This window comes from Oncorhynchus nerka, linkage group LG18 (genome assembly GCF_034236695.1).
Source record: "Oncorhynchus nerka isolate Pitt River linkage group LG18, Oner_Uvic_2.0, whole genome shotgun sequence".
Lineage (NCBI taxonomy): Eukaryota > Metazoa > Chordata > Actinopteri > Salmoniformes > Salmonidae > Oncorhynchus > Oncorhynchus nerka.
Window position 1 is genome coordinate 51297895 of NC_088413.1, and position 21986 is coordinate 51319880.

Sequence of the window (21986 nt, forward strand, 5' to 3'; positions counted from 1 at the left end):
CCACTATTGCCTATTTATTGCCTTACCTCCCTAATTTTACTACATTTGCACACACTGTATATTTTTCTATTGTGTTATTGACTGTACGTTTGTTTATCCTATGTGTAACTCTGTGTTGTTGTTTTTGTCGCACTGCTTTGCTTTATCTTGGCCAGGTGACAGTTGTAAATGAGAACTTGTTCTCAACTGGCCTACTGGTTAAATGAAGGTGAAATAAAAATAAAATAAAACATCTTCTACAGAAGAGGTCTTTTACGGATGTTGAAAATATGTCATTTTTTGGTCATTGTTTCTATGGCCAAATTTCAACAGTATACATTCACTTATATCTACATGTCAATGAAGAAAGCATTATATCACATTCAAAAAATTGTATTCGAATTAAAATTGAAAAATGGAGTGAACTGAAGATTGCAGTATAAAATCTGGTTGCCAAAATAGTCCAGGAGCGATCCCCAAAACGACCATATTGTTCAATTTGGTATAGAAACGTGAAAATTGGCACACGTGTATACTGATATTGTGCTATTTCAGCGAAGTCTCGGGTCGGTCTGTAGCGCACCCCATAGTTCAATGGTGAAAATGCATTTGCCAGATTTTTTACGTTTTGGGTCATGGCTTCCCTTGTGTTGTGTCAACATGGCCCCAAAATAGCGTTAAATGTTGATATTGGTTTGGGGAACACATTGAATCAATAACCAAAACCATATGGTCCTTGCTTTTACCTTGATGATTGAAACAATGATGAAAAGCAATCAGAAATCACAGTCAGATTTGTATATTCTCACTTTCAAAGTGGTGTATTACATAAAAAGTTACCTTTTACATTCTAGTTAGGTAAGTTAGGTAAGTATTCCTTAAGTCTGCTGGTTACAATGATATATATATATATACTTTTTTTGTGATATTACAGCCTTATTCTAAAAATGATGAAAAAATGTGATAATAAAAATGTCTTCTTGAAAAAATGCATTAAAAAAAATACAACTTAAATATCACATTTATGTAAGTATTCAGACCCTCTACTCAGTACTTTGCGTAAGCACCTTTGATAGCGATTACAGCTTCAAGTCTTCTTGGGTATGACGCTACAAGCGTGGCACACCTGTATTTGGGGAGTTTCTCCCATTCTTCTCTGCAGATCCTCTCAAGCTCGGTCAGGTTGGTTGGGGAGTGTCGCTGCACAGCTATTTTTAGGTTTCTCCAGAGATGTTTGATCGGGATCAAGTCCAGGCTCTGGCTGGGCCGCTTAAGGACATTCAGAGACTTGTCCCAAAGCCACTCCTGTGTTGTCTTGGCTGTGTGCTTAGGGTTGTTGTCATGTTGGAAGGTGAACCTTCACCCCAGTCTGAGATCCTGAGCACTCTGGAGCAGGTTTTCATTAAGGAACTCTCTGTACTTTGCTCCATTCATCATTCCCTCGATCCTGACTAGTCTCCAGTCCCTGCCGCTGAAAACCTTCCCACAGCATGATGCTACCACCACCATGCTTTGCCGTAGGGATGGTGCCAGGTTTCCTCCAGACGTGACGCTTGGCATTCAGGACAAAGAGTTCAATTTTGGTTTCATCAGACCAGAGAATCTTGTTTCTCATGATCTGAGAATCCTTTAGGTGCCTTTTGGCAAACTCCAAGCAGGCTGTAATGTGCCTTTTACTGTGGAGTGGCCCTTCTCCCCTGATTGCTCAGTTTGGCTGGGCTGCCAGCTCTAGGTGTCATGCCCTGATCTGTTACATCTGTCTTTGTGATTGTCTCCACCCACTTCCAGGTGTCACCTGTTTTCTTCATTAGTCCCTGGGTACTTATTCAAGTGTTCCCTGTTTGTCTGTTGCCAGTTCGTTTTGTCAAGTCAACCAGTGTGTTATTTCCATGATCCTGTTTGGTCCTTTTCTCTGTTTTTGCTAGTCCTCCCGGTTTTGACCCTTGCCTGCCTTGACTCTGAACCCACCTGCTTGACCATACTGCCTGCCCTAACCTCGAACCTGCCTGCCACCCTGTATCTCCTGGACTCTGACTTTAGGATCCTTTGCCTGTCCACGACCATTCTCTTGCCTGCCCCTTTTGATTATGAAAGATATCAGAGACTTGAACCATCTGCCTCCCGTGTCTGCATCTGGGTCAAGCCCTGTGCCCTTGTACTAGGGAGAGTCTTGGTGGTTCCAAACCTCTTCCATTTAAGAATGATGGAGGATACTGTGTTATCGTGGACCATCAATGCTGCAGACATTTTTGCCAAAAAAATGTCTGTACCTCAACACAATCCTGTCTCTGAGCTCTTCGGACAATTCCTTCAACCGCATGGCTTGGTTTTTTCTCTGACATGCAATCTGAACTGTGGGACCTTATACAGACAGGTGTGCCTTTCCAAATCATGTCCAATCAATTGAATTTACCCCAGATGGACTCCAATCATGTTGAATAAACATCTCTAGCATGGAAACAGGATTCACCTGAGCTCAATTTCAAGTCTCATAGCAAAGGGTCTGAATACTTATGTAAATAAGGTTATTCTGTTTTTAATTTTTAATACATTTCTAAAAACCTGTTTTCACTTTCATTATGGGGTATTGTGTGTAGATGTAATCTATTTAAGAATAAGGCTGTAACATAAATACATTTGGAAAAAGGAAAGGGGTCTGAATATTTTCCGAATGCACTATATGTATGTGTATATAAATATATATACTGTACGTCCCCTGTCTATTACTAATGTTGAATAACATTTCATTTGAACTTACTCCATTATTTATATTTTGACCAATCAGATCAGATATTTTGCCAATAACTGGACAAAAGATCACAACTGGGCTTTATTCCTCTCCTAAAGGAGTAATAAAGGTGTAGTTCACTTATTATTATTCTTTTTTTTGTCAATTTCGAATTATCAGGGGGTGCTGCAGCACCCTCAGCAGCCCTCAGCACCCTCAGCAGCCCTCAGCACACTCAGCAGCCCTCAGCACACTCAGCAGCCCTCAGCACACTCAGCAGCCCTCAGCACACTCAGCAGCCCTCAGCACCCTCAGCAGCCCCCAGCAGCCTTCAGCACACTCAGCAGCCCTCAGCACACTCAGCAGCCCTCAGCAGCCGTCAGCAGCCTCAACAGCCGTCAGCATCTTTGGCAGCCATCAGCATTCTCAGCACCCATAGTAGCTTCAGCACCCACAGGAGCCATCAGCAAACCTCAGCAGCCATCAACACCCTAAGCAGCCCTCATTATTCCTCAGCACCTTCAGCACCCCTCAGCAACCTCCAGCAGCCCTCAGCAGGCCTCAGCACCCTCAGCACCCACAGGAGTCTTCAGCAAACCTCAGCAGCCATTGAAGCCCTCAGCAGCCCTCAGCGCTCTAAGCAGCCATCAGATGGCCTCAGCACCCATCAGAAACCCATCAGCAACACACAGCAGCCCTCAGCAGCCCTCAGCACCCTGAGCAGCTCTCAGCACCCCTTGGCATCCTCAGCAGCTCTCAACGCCCTCAGGAGCCCTCATCACCCATCAGCAGGCCTCAGCAGCCCTCGGCACCCATCAGCAACCCTCAGCACCCCTCAGCGCCATGAGCAGCCATCAGCAGCTCTCAGCACCCTCAGGAGCCCAAAGGACCCCTCAGCACCCCTAGCAGCCTCCAGCCGCCCTCAGCAGCCATCAGCGCCCTCGGCAGCCTCCAGCAGCCCTCAGCACCCTCAGCAGCCCTAAGCAGCCACAGCAGCCCTCAGCAGCCTCAGCACCTTGAGCAACTTCAGCATCCCTAAGCACCCACAGGAGCCCTCAGTAAACCTCAGGAGTCCTCAGCACCGTCAGCATCCCTCAGCAGCAGCCATCGGCACCTCCTCAGCATCTCTCAGCAGCCATCAGCGCCTCACCATTCAGCAGCCCTCAACATCTCAGCAGCCCTCAGCATCTCTCAGCAGCCCCCAGCACCCTAAGCAATCCTCAGCAGCCATCAGCAACCCTCAGCACCCCTCAGCACCCCTCAGCCATCAGCCCTCAAGCCCTCAGCAGCACCCCATCAGACACCCTCAGCACCCTCACCCTCAGCCTTCAGCCCTCAGCAGCAATCAGCCTCCCTCAGCATCCAGCCTCAGCACCCCGCAACCTCAGCAGCCCTCAGCAGCCCTCAGCCCTCAGCCATCAGCCCTCATTCAGCCCTCAGCCCTCAGCAGCAATCAGCCCTCAGCAGCGCCCCAGCAGCAGCCCTCAGCAGCATCGACACCCTCAGCAACCCTCAACAGCCCACAGCACCCATCAGCAGGCCTCAGCACCCTGAGCAACCTCAGCTGCACTCAGCAGCCCTCAGCACCCACAGGAGCCATCAGCAAACCTCAGCAACTGTCAGCAGCCCTAAGCAGCCCTGAGCATCCTCAGCAGCTCTCAACACCCTCAGGGGCCCTCCGCAGCCCTCAGCAGCCATCGGCATCCCTCAGCAGCCCTCAGCTGCCCTCAGCTGCCCTCAGCACCCACAGGAGCCATCAGCAAACCTCAGCAGCCATCAACACCCTCAGCAGCCATCAGCAGCCCTCAGCAGCAATCAGCAGCCATCAGCACCCTCAGCCCTCTTCAGCACCCTCAGCACCCAGAGTAGCCCTCAGCAGCCCTTAGCACCCTCAGCAGCCCTCAGCAGCCCTCAGCAGCCTCAGAACCCACAGGAGCCATCAGCAAACCTCAGCAGCCATCAACACCCTCAGCAGCCCTCAACACCCTCAGCAGCCTTCAGCACCCCTCAGCAGCCATCAGCACCCCTCAGCAGCCGTCAGCAGCCATCAGCACCCTCAGCACCCAGAGTAGCCCTAAGCAGCCCTTAGCACCTTCTGCAGCCATCAACACCGTTAGCAGCCCTCAACACCCTCAGCAGCCTTCAGCAGCCCTCAGCAGCCCTCAGCACCCCTCAGCAGCCATCAGCACCCCTCAGCATCCTTCAGTAGCCATCAGTACCCTCAGCAGCCCTCAGCACCCAGAGTAGCCATAAGCAGCCCTAAGCACCCTCAGCAGATATCAGCAGCATCAGCTCCCTGAGAAACCTCAGCTGCCCTCAGCACCCACAGGAGCCCTCAGCAAACCCCAGCAGCACTCAACAGCCCTCAGCACTCACATGAGCCCTCAGCAAACCCCAGCAGTCACAGCAGCCCTCATTAACCCTCATTAGCCCTCATTAGCCCTCATTAGCCCTCAGCAGCCCTCAGCAGCCCTCATTAGCCCGCAGCAGCCCTCATTAGCCCGCAGCAGCCCTCAGGAGCCCTCATTAGCCCTCATTAGAAATCGGCACCCACAGCAGGCCTCAGAACCCCTCATCAGCCATCAGCAGCCCTCAACAGCCCTCAGCAGCCTCAGCACCCTGAGCAACCTCAGCTGCCCTCAGCAGCCCTCAGCGCCCTCAGCAGCCATCAGCGCCCTCAGCAGCCTTCAGCAGCCCTCAGCACCCTCAGCAGCCCTCAGCACCCAGAGTAGCCCTCAGCACCCCTCAACAGCCCTTAGGAGCCTCAGCAGCACTCATTAACAATCAGCACGCTAAGCAGCCCTCAGTGCCCTCAGCAGCCATCAGCAGCCCTCAGCAGCCCTCAGCAGCAATCAGCTCCCTCAGCAGCCCTCAGCAGCCCTCAGCAGCCCTCAGCAGCCATCTCGAAAAAGCCTTGGTTTTATGCCAACTCAGCCTCCTCCCTAAGTTTGCCCTCAGCACTCCCCCTGAGCAGCCCTCAGCTGGCTCAGGAAGGCCACCCTCAGCAACCCCTCAACATCTTCCCAAGACAGCACCCATCAGCAGGCCTCAGCACGTCCTTTCCAGGCAACCCAAACAGCTGCACTACTAATTTTGAAAAGCCCTCAGCAGTCTCCACTGTTGCCGCCTGCTAGCCACCCTCAGCTCCCAGCTGTGCCCTGACACCATTTCAGCCCCCATCTGCTTCAGTTTGTTCAGCCCTGGGATATGCTTAACACCCTGAGCAGTCCTACAGCTAGATGCCCTCAATCTCACCAAATCTCAAGGAACCCACCAGGCCCTAACTCTGTAAACAAGGGCACCCTCACGCATCCTGCCATCTGGCAAATCCCTCAGCTGTCCCCAGGATCTGCCCTCAGCTGCCTCAGCACCCACAGGAGCATCACTGTCAAACGCTCCCTAAAACCTCAGCAGGCCTTTCAACACCCTCCTGGAAGGACATTGCCATCAGCATGCCCTCAGCAGCAATCAGCAGCCATCAGCACCCTCAGCCCTCTTCAGCAGAACCCTCAGTTCACCCAGACCTGACTGCCCTCACCAGCACAAAAACATCCTGTGGCGGACTGCAATAGCAGCCCCCGTGATATGCAACTGTTCAGGGAAGTCAGGAACCTCAGCAGCCAGTCAGAAAGCCCAGCTTCTTCAGGGAGTTTGCCTGTAGCTCCAACTCCAAAAAGTTCTGGGACAGAAGTCCATCAACACCCTCCCAGCTGCCCACTCACTGAGGCTAGGTAACACCTCACCGATAAATCCACGCCTTCAATAAGCACCCTCAGCAGCCATCATGCCTTCCCCTCAGCAACCGGCCAACAGCTCCGCCAGCTCAGCACCCTCAGGCACCCAAATCCAGATAGCAGATGTTCTGAAAGAGCTGCCCTAGAGCACCTTCTGCAGACCCCATCAACTACCGCCATTTAGCAACCCCTATTACCAACACCCTCTTTCAGTCTGAGATCCCCAAGGATTTCAGCAGTCATCCCCCCTTCAGACAGACCCAAACTCAGACCTATATCCATCCTGCCCCCTATCTAAGGTCAGCCAGTCAACAAACAGGCACTGACCCTCAGCATCCTTCAGTAGCCATCTGGTACCCTCAGCAGCCCTCAGCACCCAGTAGTAAGCCATAAGCAGCCGATAAAAGACAGTACTGTCAGCAGATATCAGCAGCATCAGCTCCCTGAGGCAAACCTCAGCTGCCCTCAGCACCCACAGGAGCCCTCAGAGTTCAGTGTGTCAAATCGGAGGGCATGCTGTCCGGTCCCCAGTCTCAGCACTCAACAGCCCTCTTTTCACTATATCAATGATGTTGCCCTCAGCAATCCACCCCAGCAGACACCATTCAGCCCTCATTACACTGTGCCTCCTCCAAGCCTTCAATGCCATACAGCCTCATTGGCCTCCAACTGCTCAGCAGTAAAACCCCTCACCAGCTGCCTGCACCCGCATGCCCGACTAGCATCACCACCCTGGATGGTTAGACCTTGAATATGTGGACATCTATAAGTACCTAGGTGTCTCAGGCAAGCCCTCCTTCCAGACTCACATCAAACCTCATCGAAAATCAAATCAAATCGGCACCCAAAGCAGGCCTCAGAACCCCTCTATCAGCCATCAGCAGTCCCAAAATGGCTTCAACACTCCTCAGCAAACTGGATGCCTCAGCACCCGTTTTGAGCACCACCCACCAGCTGCCCTCGGCTGGCCCCCTCAGCCAGACCCACTGGCTCAGGCAGCCATCAGCGCGCCTCAGCAGTTCCTTCAGCAGCCCTCAGCACCCTCAGCAGTATCCCTCAGCATCCCTAAAGCCAACACCTCATTTGGCACCCCTCAACTCTGCTGCCTGTGACTGGAATGAACCAAAAATCAGTTGGAGACTTTTATCTCCCTCACCAACTTCAAACATCAGCTATCCAGCAGCTAAGCAGCCAGCTGTACAGTGCCCACCCATTTTCACCTCATCCCCATCTGTTTTTATACTGTTTTTTTATTTTATTTATTTATTTATTTACTTTTCTGCAGCCCTCACCAATATCTCACCTGTACATGACCCTCATCACCCCAGTGTTAATCTGCAACCTCATGCCTTTTGCCCATTGTATCAGACTGCCCATTTTTTTCTACATTGCAGCCATGTGTAACTCTGTGTTGTCTGTTCACACTGCAGCTTTATCTTGGCCCAGTTGCAAATGAGAACTTGTTCTCAACTAGCCTACCTGGTTAAATAAAGGTGAAATAAAAAAAATAAAAAAATAAAAATCAGCAGCCCTCAGCACCCAGAATAGCCCTCAGCAGCCCTCAACAGCCTCAGCACCCTGAGCAACCTCAGCTGCCCTCAGCAGCCCTCAGTGCCTCAGCAGCCCTCAGCGCCCTCAGCAGCCCTCAGCACCCTCAGCAGCCCTCAGCACCCAGAGTAGCCCTCAGCACCCCTCAACAGCCCTCAGGAGCCTCAGCAGCCCTCATTAGCAATCAGCACCCTAAGCAGCCATCAGCGCCCTCAGCAGCCTTCAGCAGCCCTCAGCACCCTCAGCAGCACCCTCAGCAGCCCTCAGCACCCAGAGTAGCCCTCAGCACCCCTCAGCACCCCTCAACAGCCCTCAGGAGCCTCAGCAGCCCTCATTAGCAATCAGCACCCTAAGCAGCCCTCAGCTGCCCTTAGCAGCCCTACTTCCCACAGCTTCGTATTTTAATATGGCAGAGGCACTTATAAAACAATATCTTAATACAAGTGCCTCTCCACCTTGTGAGACCTGGGAGATCATTTGAAAGCATTAGCATTGTTCATAATGAGAGTCTGGCAGTGAGACGCGACAGCATCACATTTATCTTTTCAAAAGCCAGAGAGAGATATAACCTAATAATGCTCTATGATACGGGAAGTAAGTACACCTCCAGACTGATGGAAATGACTCTTGTTTGTTCAGTGAGGTCTGCATTTGCTGCTGACATTTCCAAACATAAAGCCACGGTAAGCCTATTAATTTGAGGGACATTTCAAATGAAAACTACTGTGGAACAGAAATAAGCTTCCTGTGTGTCATATAACTTTTATGCAACCCACTCTTATGCTTGAATGAGGACATGCAGATGCTGAACTTTGTACAGTGCATTCAGAAAGTATTCAGACCCCTTGACTTTTTCTACATTTTGTTACGTTCCAGCCTTATTCTAAAATGGACTAAATAAAAACAATTCCTCACCAATCTACACACAGTACCCCATACTGACAAAACCAAAACAGGTTTTTAGAAATTGTTGCAAATATATTAACAATATAAAACATAAGTATTCAGACCCTTTGCTACGTGACTCGAAATTGAGCTCAGGTGCATCATGTTTACATTAATCATCCTTGAGATGTTTCTGCAACTTGATTGAGTCCCCCTGTGGTAAATTCAATTGATTTGGAAAGGCACACACCTGTCTATATTAGGTCCCACCGTTGACAGTTCATGTCAGAGCAAAAACCGAGCCATGAGGTCGAAGGAATTGTCCGTAAAACTCAGAGACAGGATTGAGTAGAAGCACAGATCTGGGGAAGGGTACCACAAAATGAAGGTCCCCAAGAACACAGTGGCCTCCATCATTATTAAATAGAAGAATTTTGGAACAAGCAAGACTCTTCCTAGAGCTGGCCGTACAGACAAACTGAGCAATCGGGGGAGAAGGGCCTTGGTCAGGGAGGTGACCAAGAACCCGATGGTCACTCAGACAGAGCTCCAGAGTTCCTCTGTGGAGATGGGAGAACCTTCCAGAAGGACATCCGTCTCTGCAGCACTCTACCAATTAGGCCTTTATGGTAGAGTGGCCAGATGGAAACCACTCCTCAGTAAAAGGCACATGACAGTCTGCTAGGAGTTTGCCAAAAGGCACCTAAATACTTTCAGACCATATGGAACAAGATTCTCTGGTCTGATGAAACCAAGATGGAACCTTTTGGCCTGAATGCCAAGTGTCTGGAGGAAACTTGGCACCATCCCTACGGTGAAGCATGGGGATGGCAGCATCATGCTGTGGGGATTTATTCAGCGGCAGTGACTGGGAGACTAGTCAGGATCGAGGGAAAGATGAACGGAGCAAAGTACAGAGAGATCCTTAATGAAAACAAGACAACAACCCTAAGCACACAGCCAAAGACAACGCAGGTGTGGCTTCGGGACTAGTCTCTGAATGTCCTTGAGTGGCCCAGCCAGAGCTTTGACTTGAACCCGATCTAACATCTCTGGAGAGACCTGGAAATAGCTGTGCAGCGACGCTCCCCATCCTACTTGACCAAGCTTGAGTATCGTGTGTAGATTGATGGGGTGGGGACAATGTAATCCATGTTAGAATTAGTCTGTAACGTAGCAAAATGTGGAAAAAGTCAACGGGCATAATACTTTCCGAATGCACCGTATATGTCATCCACCCACACATTATAAAAGGCCATGTACAGAAAAGTTATATTCCCAAAGTCATTTGAATACATTTAGATGCAGATGCAAAAATAATGATTGTTTACTAATTGAGTCTTTCAGTAGAACATTCTATAGCTGAACCACCACAACTTGAGGTGAAACTCGTTGCCGAACAGCATTTGTTCCAGACACATTATTTCAATTGACTATGGACCTTCAAGTAGTTGTTTCGTTGAAATTACTCTAATGATTAGTTATTTGTTTACAAAGACTTCACTGCCTTAGCAGACTCTCTTTAAGGGCACATTATAGAGTACAAGTCGTTCCATAATTACATGTCAGATCTGTAATTGACAGTTGTAATGAATGAGATCAGTGTATATCAATCTTAGCACCCTAATTGTCTTGTCATCCATCTCCTGCTAGGGAAAGAATTGGTCTGGACAGATGCACTTTGTCATATTCTCATCGGGGAGTAACTAATTAACTGGAAGACATTCGCACACCTGTCTTTCTGCTGTCTTGTCCTGCAGCTTGGAGCAAAGTACGGAATGAGGAAATACTGTATGTCGGGCAGAGAGCTTCTTGTCAACATGTACTCATCTGAGAATTTAGGTCAAGTCAGCAACGGGGGACAGATATCTATAAATGTCATGGTTTGGTTTATATATTCCTCTCCATTGTCATACATAGATTAGACATGAGGAACTAACACATTGTGCTCAATCATTTCTCCAGTAGATGGGGATGTGTTACTGTGGACAAATAGCCCGTCTATGCACAGTATGTGTTATCTTGGATCCTTGGGACGTCCCTACCCCTTTGGAGTTGACATTATAAATGGTAATTGTAAGGGTTAAGGTTACGGTTAGGGTTAGGTAAGGGACATTTTAAATGGTTACGGTAAGGGTTAAGGTTAGGGTTTAGTGTAAGGGTAAGGGCAGGAGTTAAGGTTAGGGTTAGTGTTTAGGGTATGGACGTCCCAATGATCCCAGATAGCAATTCCCATCTGTACACAACTCACTGGTTGGTATTTTTCCATTCTAGAACACAGCTATTTAAAGTATCCTGCAGTGGCATTCCAAGGCCAGACAACATTCTGAAGGTCAGTCAGCTCCTTGAACACTCACCCCATAAAGGCACATCTACTACTCGCGCGATCAAGACACTACCCACTTTATATTTGTTAACACAGTCCTACTTGACTTAGCACATTGATGACCTAGACTGTGTATCCTATTGTGTACATATCAGGCTATTACTATGCATACTATGCATTCTATTACTAGTTATTTTTTATTTGACTTCTTATTATTGATATTGATTATTGTACTGCAATGTTGTGAGAGTTGGCGCATGACCACTTCGCGGCAACTTTTATACCTGCTGTAAACTGTGTGAGTGACTAATAAAATGTTAATAGAAGACAACACTGCTACCTGGAAATACCTAACAACTCCCTTATGCCTGATATCCTATTCTGACTGGGGAATTTAGCAAGCCATAGCAAGACCTGTGAAATGACAATAACTTTGGTGGGAAGGTTAGCATAGTTGTTGCAGACAGAATAATTGCAATTGGGAAAGGATGTCCTATACCTTTCATTGTCACTCCATTCCCGATCACATTGTGCTGAGGCCTCTTCTTTCATTGTATCGGTAGTTCAACACTTCAGTGTCAAACATAGTAACACAGTATTGCAGAATCACCTAGTAAAATGAAATTCATTTGATCGGCACCTTTGATAGGGCATAGAGTCTCACTGTTTCATATCTTTGAAAGAAAATGACTTTTTCATGACCGTGAGAGGATCTTTTGGTTTTTCTTACAGCCCTTTTGTGTCTGGTGGTCCGGATGCCAACAGGGGCGGAGGGCAGAGGACAAGGCAGCCTATTTGGAGCACTTTCACCAGTGGTGGAAAAAAAGTACTTTATTGTCATACTTGAGTAAAAGTAAAGATACCTTAATAGAAAATGACTCAAGTAAAAGTGAAAGTCAGCCAGTAAAATACTACTTGATTAAAAGTCTAAAAGTATTTGGTTTTAAATATACTTAAGTGTCAAAAGTAAATGTAAAAGTACGAATAATACAAAAAAAATCCTCACATTAAGCAAACCAGACGACACAATTTTCTTGTTTTTTGTTTATTTACGGATAGCCAGGGGCACACTCCAACACTCAGACATCATTTAAAAACGAAGCATTTGTGTTTAGTGAGTCCGCCAGATCAGAGGTAGCAGGGATGACCAGGGAAAGTTGAAAAGTGTGCGAATTGGACCGTTTTCTGTCCTGCTAAACATTCAAAATGTAACGAGTACTTTTGAGTGTCATGGAAAATGTATGGAGTAAAAACAACAATTTTCTTTAGGAAGTAAAAGTAAAAGTTGTCAAGAACATAAATAATAAAGTAAAGTACAGATATCCCCAAAAACTACTTCAGTAGTGCTTTAAAGTATTTTTTTTACTTAAGTACTTTACACCACCGCTTTTGACACAGCATACCTTCCTCAGCCCCATGTTGGCATCCTCAGCCTCAGCCCTATTACCTGCAGCTATGGGGATTTCACTAGCCTTTGCCAAGTCAGCCTCCAGAAATGTAGACTACTTGGACGGTGCTGTTCCCTTCAGAATAGAGTCTTTCTCTGCATTGAAACATTTTTTTTTTCCTCTCTCAAGGTTTCACCTATTTACTAAGCGTGCCAAGAATGAGAAGGAGCGCAGTTCATGTGGTTGGCTGTCACTGGAATCGCGCTTTAGTTTTACATGCATATATACTCTTCTTTGGATTGTGTTAGTTATGCATTTGCATGGGTATCTTTAATACATGCATCATCAATGAAGTAGCTAGACAGTAGGCACATACTGTAGCAGTTATCTAGCAGCTTTCCCAATCGTTCACAGTTGGTCTCCAGCCTGTCATTATGTGTCTTACTCCTACGATTCTATTAATGCAGCGAATCAGCGACCTAGTATTCCAGACTACAGTACTTACATTCTAAACCACAGACTTTGGAGGAGAAACCTGGAGAGATCATGTAAGATGTATGAGGCTTGAATCCTACTGACACTGTGCTTGTCACTGGCATTAACTCTTCACCTCTGTCACCCTACTCTGCAATTACTAAGGATCCCATACCCAAACTCCTCAAATAGAGGGCAGAGAGGACCCGACTTATCCTATTAAACTACTGCACCTGAGATGGGTTAATAACCTTTTAGAAATTCCCAACAGCTCAATTATTTACATTAATCTAGTTACTCTCACTCTGTATAAATGTACGGAGGGCACACCTACCACAATGCCTGTTTTAGCATGGGCAACACCATTGTCCTCTTACCATAACTATTCCGCATGAAAAAATACTACAGTTTACTATAGAATTATATAGTAAACTTAAATTGTATAGCAAAATGTAATATACTGTAGAATAGTATACTGCACACTGTAGTATCCCTCAATCCTGTTTAGTACTTACTATTGAATGTTGTAGTATACTGTAGAATACCATAGTAAATACACTTTTTTAACGACAGTAAATACTACAGTATTTCATTGTCATATACCCTGCCATTCCCTTCCCCCATATCATAATTTGTGCACCAATAAGGGAGAAACCTACACGCCAAGTATAGACCATATATTGTGCTCCCTAAAGGTCATGCATAAGAGCAGAAGCTCTGAACTATCCGTTCAGACCCCAGTACTATCTACCTACATGTTTTAGAAAATCTGTTCTTTTAATATTTCTCCAGTAGGTCTCCTCAAGGAGAAAGCCTTCACTTCTATGTCAAAAATAATCAAATAAAAACACTATAGTAAACACTACAGTAAATACTACAGTATACTACAGTCTGTAAAATAACTACATTAATTGCTATAGCATTTACAATAGTTTTCTTTTACTACAGTATTTATACTATACTTAACGTACCTACTACAGTATACTACAGTATACTGCCGTAAATACTACAGTAAAGTCCGCAAAAACACTACAGTGAATACTATAGCACTTACATCATAGTTAACAGTAAATACTGTAGTATTTAAAAATGTGGGATGTCCTTGGATGTCCACTATGTACAGTCAGGAGCTGGAGAGTTTCATGGATTTGAACAGCCTTTGCCAATGACAGCTGGACGAGCTGAGATCTATCTTTGATGGGAGGAAGCTGGACCCTGGCAGTTTATTAGAGTCATCAAAAGAGATGGGTTATGGGTAATACCACTGCCCTGGGGGTCAGGGGAAATGGAGCCACTCTCCTTCTTCATCAAGTCCTCATATGCTGTAAGATAGTACAGTTAGATTGCCTATTTGTAGAACATTGTTTAAATTGTATACTGGAAATGCAGTTTTTCATATTTACATTCTCAGAGACAGATTAAATAGTGGATCATGAATGCTCAGTATTTATCATTAACTTTTATAAACAGAAACATACAATAGTTTTCAGCTAAAAAGGGCACTATAAAATCATGGAAACTAAAAACATAACCTTGAGGTTATATTGTGATGTTTTTCAACATTTCAGCACATTTTTCATAAATGAAAATCCACAGAGGCGGAATTAAATATACTTACAGTAAAAAAAAACATTGTGAAATTCAGTTACAGTTTGTCACTTTGCCACAAAATATAATCAACACATTTTTTCCACACTGAAAATACTTTAGAGATTTAGAGACAAAAGCTTGTATACATAATTCATAGTAAATCAAAACAGTGTCTCTAAACGGCTATGTGTTGAGCTGCCTGCCTTCCTCTCACCCCCATTAACCAGCCGATGGGTTGACACATGCATTTTCTCTGCTAATTCTATGTGGGGTACGAAGTCATTGCACATGATAGACATTACTTACTCCATTGCCTCATATTCATCAATGACAGCGGCAGCCTAATTTATTGCATCTTATTTCGCTTGATCTGCTTTCTCTTCATTAAAGGAAAACTAAAAGGGCATAAGAACAGAGCCTAATGTACGCCCGGATAATCTTTTTCAATTGTTTTTCAAGATTTGGTATAGAGCTATGCAAATATCAGCCTACATTTTCTGATAACTTAATAGGCATATATTCTTTCAACTCTTTTATGTTTGAAAACTTATTGAAGTTATTACTAAATAATTAGCATTTTACAATATAATTTCTTTGTAAATACCTGGTCATTTCAGTGCAGTAAATCAAGTGTCACCTGTATGGTATGTCTGACAGGCATTGATGTCCATTGGGCATTAGCCTTTACAGAGGAGAGAACACCCCCAGAACTCTCTTTTCCTCTGGTTTCAGATCAGTAAAGTTGGCTGTGTCAGGTCACTGCCAAGGAGCTGACTGTGCCACCTGTCTGCACTCTACCCAGGTGTTTTTTTCTCCTCATCCCACGCGTCAGTAGATCACGCTACCGTGGGAGGGTTGTGATGAGGGGAAAGTGGATCACCCAGCCAGGAAGAAATGACAAGTGAGCAGAGGGCAATCTGACACAAGGGAGAGAACAGTAATCTTTGGAAATGGCCACAGCTTTGGCATGAACACCTGTGTGCAACAACAAACCACCTGATCTTCTCAGTTAATCAATAGGAATTTGTATGTCTTCTACTGGTACCCACTTACTACTTTTACCACCCCCACAACTACTGCTACTATATCTAATATAATGAGTTATGCCACTTGTATCCTTACAGAACAGTGAGTGCATGCATATTCAGTATGTGTATGTGATCCCTGCGGGACTTGAACCCATGACCTTGGCTCTGCCAGTGCCGCTCTTCCTTTCTGAGCCACACTGTCAGGTTGCATTAATCATCCTCGTGACTAGTAACACTGTTTCCCTGTCTTGTACGTGGCAGCCTGGTGTTCAGGGGATTGGGGCTGCAGTGCGGCCGTTAGTACTGGATTCATTCCAGTTGAAGCGTTACCTTGTCGAAAGCAGGAAACTCTAATAGTCTAATTCCAGCTGTACATTGGGAACAGGGGGCTCCGTCAGAACACAACCTGCTGAATCCATTAATATCCAAATATGAAAGGGGAAAAAATTATTGGTTGTAAGTCCGCGGGCTGATGATGCTGAACAAATACATGGGTATTTATTAGTTTGGATAGTTTGGAACGGTGGTCGTTGGAATGAGAATTGGTGAAATTAGAAGGTGGTTGTTGAAAGGAGATTTCTGGTACTTACTAGTGCTTCTTAGTATTTTAGCAGACGCTCTTATCCAGAGTGATTTACAGTCCGAATTTCATGGTAAAGGTCAATATTGAGTGGATCCCTGGTGGTCAACCCTTATCCAGTATTATTGTTTATTGACATGATACCATAAAGCAAGAACATCCTAGTATTAAATCTTCCAATGGTAACGCCAACACCGTGTTAGACATGTGCATTTCTGTAGAAACGGTCCACAGGTGATTTCAAGAGGAGACTTTAAATCAGTTTTTATGGGCCTTCATTTTCCTCTCTGTCCTCTCTTTCCTCCATGTTATCTCTATCGATATAATTTACTGTTGCATTGATTAGTGTGTTAGGCCTGTACTTCCCTTATTAATACCAATGACTATTTCATCCCTGTGTTCTTAGACTGTTGAATACGCAATCATGATTTATTGTTTTCGCGTGGAGGGAATGGGGAGTTACAAGGTAGAGTTTAGAGGCCAGAATGCAATTATCATTATAGACAGCTGACAATCCAGTCCTTCTGTGTGAGATGAGCCCGAGAGCCACATATTACAATAGCCAAGGTGATTTCTTCTGCATGTATTGATCTATTTTACAAGATGAAAATGGCAGATGAAAAAGGATGAGAAAAAGACAGAGAGGAAGAGTGAGAGGAAGAGTGTGTGAGAGAGAGAGGCAAAGTGTCCTTGACGTTTGTACAGCTTGGCAACACTGGCAAACTGCTAGCTATTCTGACTGAATTTATGATTCCATCCTTCTTGAGCGTGTCTTACTGTTGTACCTTTGTTAATGACAATAAAAATGATAGAGAGATAGCCACATTAGACTCGCACACTTCAAGGAGCTCTCACAGAGCAGTTGGCTGAAGTGCAGCCTCCTATTCAAACTATCCTCCCTTAATGTAATCACTGAAGCTATTAGTTGGATGTATTCCTAACTGACAAACAGAAGTCAAAGGGTTTGTTTGGGGGACACTCAGTTGGACTCTCTTTACTATAACATTGGGGTCCCACAAGGGTCAATATTAGGCCCCCTTCTGTTTACCATCTATATAAATGATCTCCCACTTGCTTGCCCACAAGTTAACATGCAGATGTATGCAGACGATACAGCTCTCTATGTACACTCAAAAAATAGACATCTAGTTGTTAACAAGTTAACCGAAGCTATGGTACATGTTTATAAATGAATGACTAATTATTGCCTGCATTTAAATATCGACAAGACTGTTTGTATGTACTTCTCCATTGATTCTTCCCAACGAGCTGTTCGTGTGAATGGGGAGAATCTGAAAGTTGGGTCTAACTTCAGATATCTCGGTGTCGTTTCGGACTCCAACTTGACATTTAAGAAACATGTCAAGAAGGTGGTTAAGACGGTTATGTTTGGATTATCAAACTTTAGGTTTATAAGACCTTTCCTTCCTCTGGAGGCCGACAAACTATATATGCATGCTATGATCTTCTCACATCTGAGATATTGCCTCACAGGCTGGTCACAATCAGGAGCTACTATTCTGAAACCAATCGATTCACTCTAAAAACAAACACTTAAGATTTTTGATAACAAACCAAACCGTTACCACCATTGTCATATAATGTACAAACATAATTTATATAGTACTGATAGCTTTAAGCAGAATGTAGATGCAAGTCTTGTCTTTAAGATCCTGCATGGTCTTGCCCCTCCACCCCTATGCCGGCATATCATGCTCAAGGAAAGCCCCTCCAGGATAACAAGGGCAGTAATTAGAGGGGATTGTTGTCCCTTTCGACACAGTAAAATCGGCCAATCGGCCTTCTCTGTTAGAGCTACAATATACTGGATGGAATGCAAAGCCCATGGACTTGAGAAGCTGCACTGATTATTGTATTTGTATTTATTTATTGAAAACATGTCTCAGATCTATCCAAACCTGTACACATGACTTATCTGTGGTTTCTCACATGTAAGACGACAGTTGATGATAGTGTTGTTGTTGTTAGAATGATATACTATTGGATGTAATGTATTTGTATTTTGTATTGTTTTAGTGAGTATTTGTGTAGTGGCTGTGTAAAGGCCCTTACCTGTTCGGGGACTACAGGTGCAAATGAGCTTATGGCTAACCCCGGCACATTTACATGGCTGTTGCATTATTGTAATATTGATGTTGATTAATGTGCATTGTCCCCTATAAATAAAATAAACAAAGCAAAACATATATTTTCATAGCCGAATAATGATAAACATTGCAATTATCAAACCGCACCCCTCCCTCATATACACACATACTGTACCTGTCTCGCATAAATCCACAGGGAACACCTCAATCCCACTGGAGAGAAATGCCAGCTTTACATTGATCAATCAAACCAAACAACCAGACATACAGACCACAACAGACCATGGGTGCTCAATAACAATCTGTTTTTCCTTGAGCGACAGGATAATCTTTCTGGATGTTTCAGAGAGCCCATGTACATATGTACATGCCAAGGATATCAAGGAACTACTCCACAGTGGGGGATCTCTCTGGCTGCGTGCCTGCAGGGATATAATAACAAACAGGCTGGGAATAAGAGACTATCTAAAGCCCCCATCTACAGGAGGAAAATAAGGTTAGGATGCAGTGGATGGGGAGGTGATGGGGAGGGGATAGGGAGGGGATGTGGAGGGGATGAGGAGGGGATAGGGAGGGAGGGGATAGGGAGGGGGATGGGGAGGGGATAGGGAGGGGATGGGGAGGGGATAGGGAGGGGATGGGGAGGGGATGGGGAGGGGATAGGGAGGGGAGGGGATGGGGAGGGGATAGGGAGGGGATGGGGAGGGGATAGGGAGGGGATGGGGAGGGGATAGGGAGGGGATGGGGAGGGGATAGGGAGGGGAGGGGAGGGGATGGGGAGGGGATAGGGATGGGATAGGGATGGGGAGGGGAGGGAGGGGAGGGAATAGGGAGGGCATGGGATAGGGAGGGGAGGGGATAGGGAGGGGATGGGGAGGGGAGGGAATAGGGAGGGCATGGGGAGGGGATAGGGAGGGGATGGGGAGGGAATAGTGAGGGCATGGGGAGGGGATGGGGAGGGGAAGCACAGCCTCAAGTGTTGTTGTGTCTTTGATGCTGCTGGCTACAATCCACAAAAGATCTGGCAGTTACAGAGGTTGTTATATCATTACCAACTCACGTTTATCTTGACAACGAATGGTTTAGCGGGGGAACAGCACCTCACACTGTGTTGAGTTTGAGCCAAGGAAGGAAATTAGTTAGCGTCTAGTGGTGCCACTGCCTTAAGTCTGACCAATCCTTCAAACAAATATAAGCCTACGGCGCACACTGAGAGAGCGTGAAGGAGAGATTTAATAACTGACAAGCCTGGCAGTCATTTACTGATGTTTTATTTAAATGTGGAGGAGAGAGATTACCTTCGTCATGCAGAGAGAACCCCTCCATCCACCTCTCAACACGGCATTTCCTGCCATTCTTCCTTTCAACCTTCAATCTATTTCTAACCCACAGGTTTCCCCACCCAATCCCAGCATGCATTGCACCACCACAAGTTTAGTTTAGCCACCTGGATTTTTTGTTGTTGTTATTCTTCTGCAGTAATGCTTTAAACTTCCTTCTTTTTGCCTTCCATTTTAATCTCTTGTGTTCATGCTGCCTACTTAGAGGAGGAGGAGCTGTCTTTCTTCTCCAGAGTGTGTCCTCAGGGTCTGATTCACCCAGCTGTGGTGGTAGACAGACTGATTGCCTTTCGGGGGAGACTAGTGCTTCTTTTCTTCATCCCTTCATCGTGCCAGAAAAAGACGAAAGAAGTGCTATATTCAGTCCATTGTTTCCCTTAATACGATTTTCATCAAGGGGGATTTTTGACTTCCATTTGATTGAGCGACTGCTTTAATCACATGTAATGGGTTTAAGTGCAACCTTTTGCTCCCGATAAAGATATGAAGACAGCTTAATCAATTACAGAGCCACGACGAGGAGATTTCTGACTGGAGATAATACTGCACTGGAGTATGGATAAACAATAAAGAATGTATTTGAGTAGTTCTGGAGCTACGTACAGTGAGCGTGCATAAGTATAGGGAACACAACGTATCTATATTTCACAGGTCATTATGGTTATATATATACCTGTTGAATAAATAGCAAGTGAATGTTCATGCACGTATGTACAGAATAACTGAAAGTGTATGTGTTCGTGCATGTGTGTATATGTATTTTTGTGTGTGTGTATGCCAGAGTGTGTGTCGAGTCTTCTATTCATACAGAGTCAGTAAATGGATTCTGCTGTCTATTCCAATGAAGTCACCCATTATACAAGTCAGTATTTGACGTCCATCCATGTACGAGGATGTCAGGAAATGATGTGGAAACCGGCCACAGGGGCAACAGGGAGTGTCATTACTTTCAGGTAGGTTTTTGGTTTTGCTAGGATGCGGTTGGCAGATGGGTATAAGCATCTGCCTCTGCTTCTGATTCCAAAGGTTGTAAGATCAAATCCAGTGATAGAAAGTTGTTTTTCATATTTTTGTTTTAAGCCTATCCCAAAACTTAACCCTTACCTTAACATTTGGAGTTAATGCCTGAACTTAACCCTAACCTTAAAAATGATTCGGAGTTAATACCTAAACCTAACCTTAAAACACTTCGACATTTGGCGTTTGGAACAACTTCGAAATTTGACGTTTGAGAAACATGGATGAACTTCTAATTCTGATGTGAGACTGTGAGAGCTGGTGGTCTGTTCGGTGGCCGAGCTGGAGATGATTAAAGAGCTGTCCAGGGACGTTGTTTTTGAGAGCTGCTTTGGAGAGTCCACTGTGACATCATCCTATTAGGAATGGATCCAGCCCATGGTACCTCGGGGAGTTAGCTGCACCAGGACGCACTCAATCACAGACCCACCCACAACACACATAGTCTCTCTCTCTTTATCTCTCTCTCCTTCACTTTCCCTGGCTCTCCACCTCTCTCTCTCCCCACCTGTCTTTCTCTCTCCACTGCTCTCTGCCTCTCTTTCTTTCTGCTATCTGCCTCTCTACTGTATATCGTTCTGCTCTCTGCCTCTCTACTGTATATCGTTCTGCTCACTGCCTCTCTATTTCTCTTCTCATAACTTCTGTGAGCATCGTGATTCACCTCTCTATATTCACACAGTGCAGGTAAAGGTCATGAAGAAACTCAGTGTGCCACCATAGAGCTCCATGCAGTTGTCAGAGTCTTCTTTATCTTCTCAATGGCTGATTCATCTAAGTCGTTGCTTGTCACACCAGCGTGTGAGGATTTGCAGTGTTGTCATTTGTGGACGTTTAAGTCTATTCAAATCTTACACCATATAAATATGGTGTGCTTGGATTTCCAACACCAACTTGGATGGAGTTTGTATCCTGTCGAGATGTTAAATACAGACAAAACTGAGAGACGCCACTTTGTTAGATGACTGCCTGAGCCATCTCAGTCCACATCAATGTTGGTTTTCATCTTCCTTCTCCGATCAATGGCTGCCTCAGAACTGCAAAACGAGGTGAGTGGACTTTCTGGCCAATATATAATATTTACCAATTAAATTTAAAACATCTTAAGGATTGGACCCTTCTTTTTCAAATTTCGCCTAAAATGACATACCCAAATATAACTGCCTGTAGCTGTAGCTGAAGCAAGGATATGCATATTCTTGGTACCATTTGAAAGGAAACACTTTGAAGTTTGTGGAAATGTGAAAGCAATGTAGGAGAA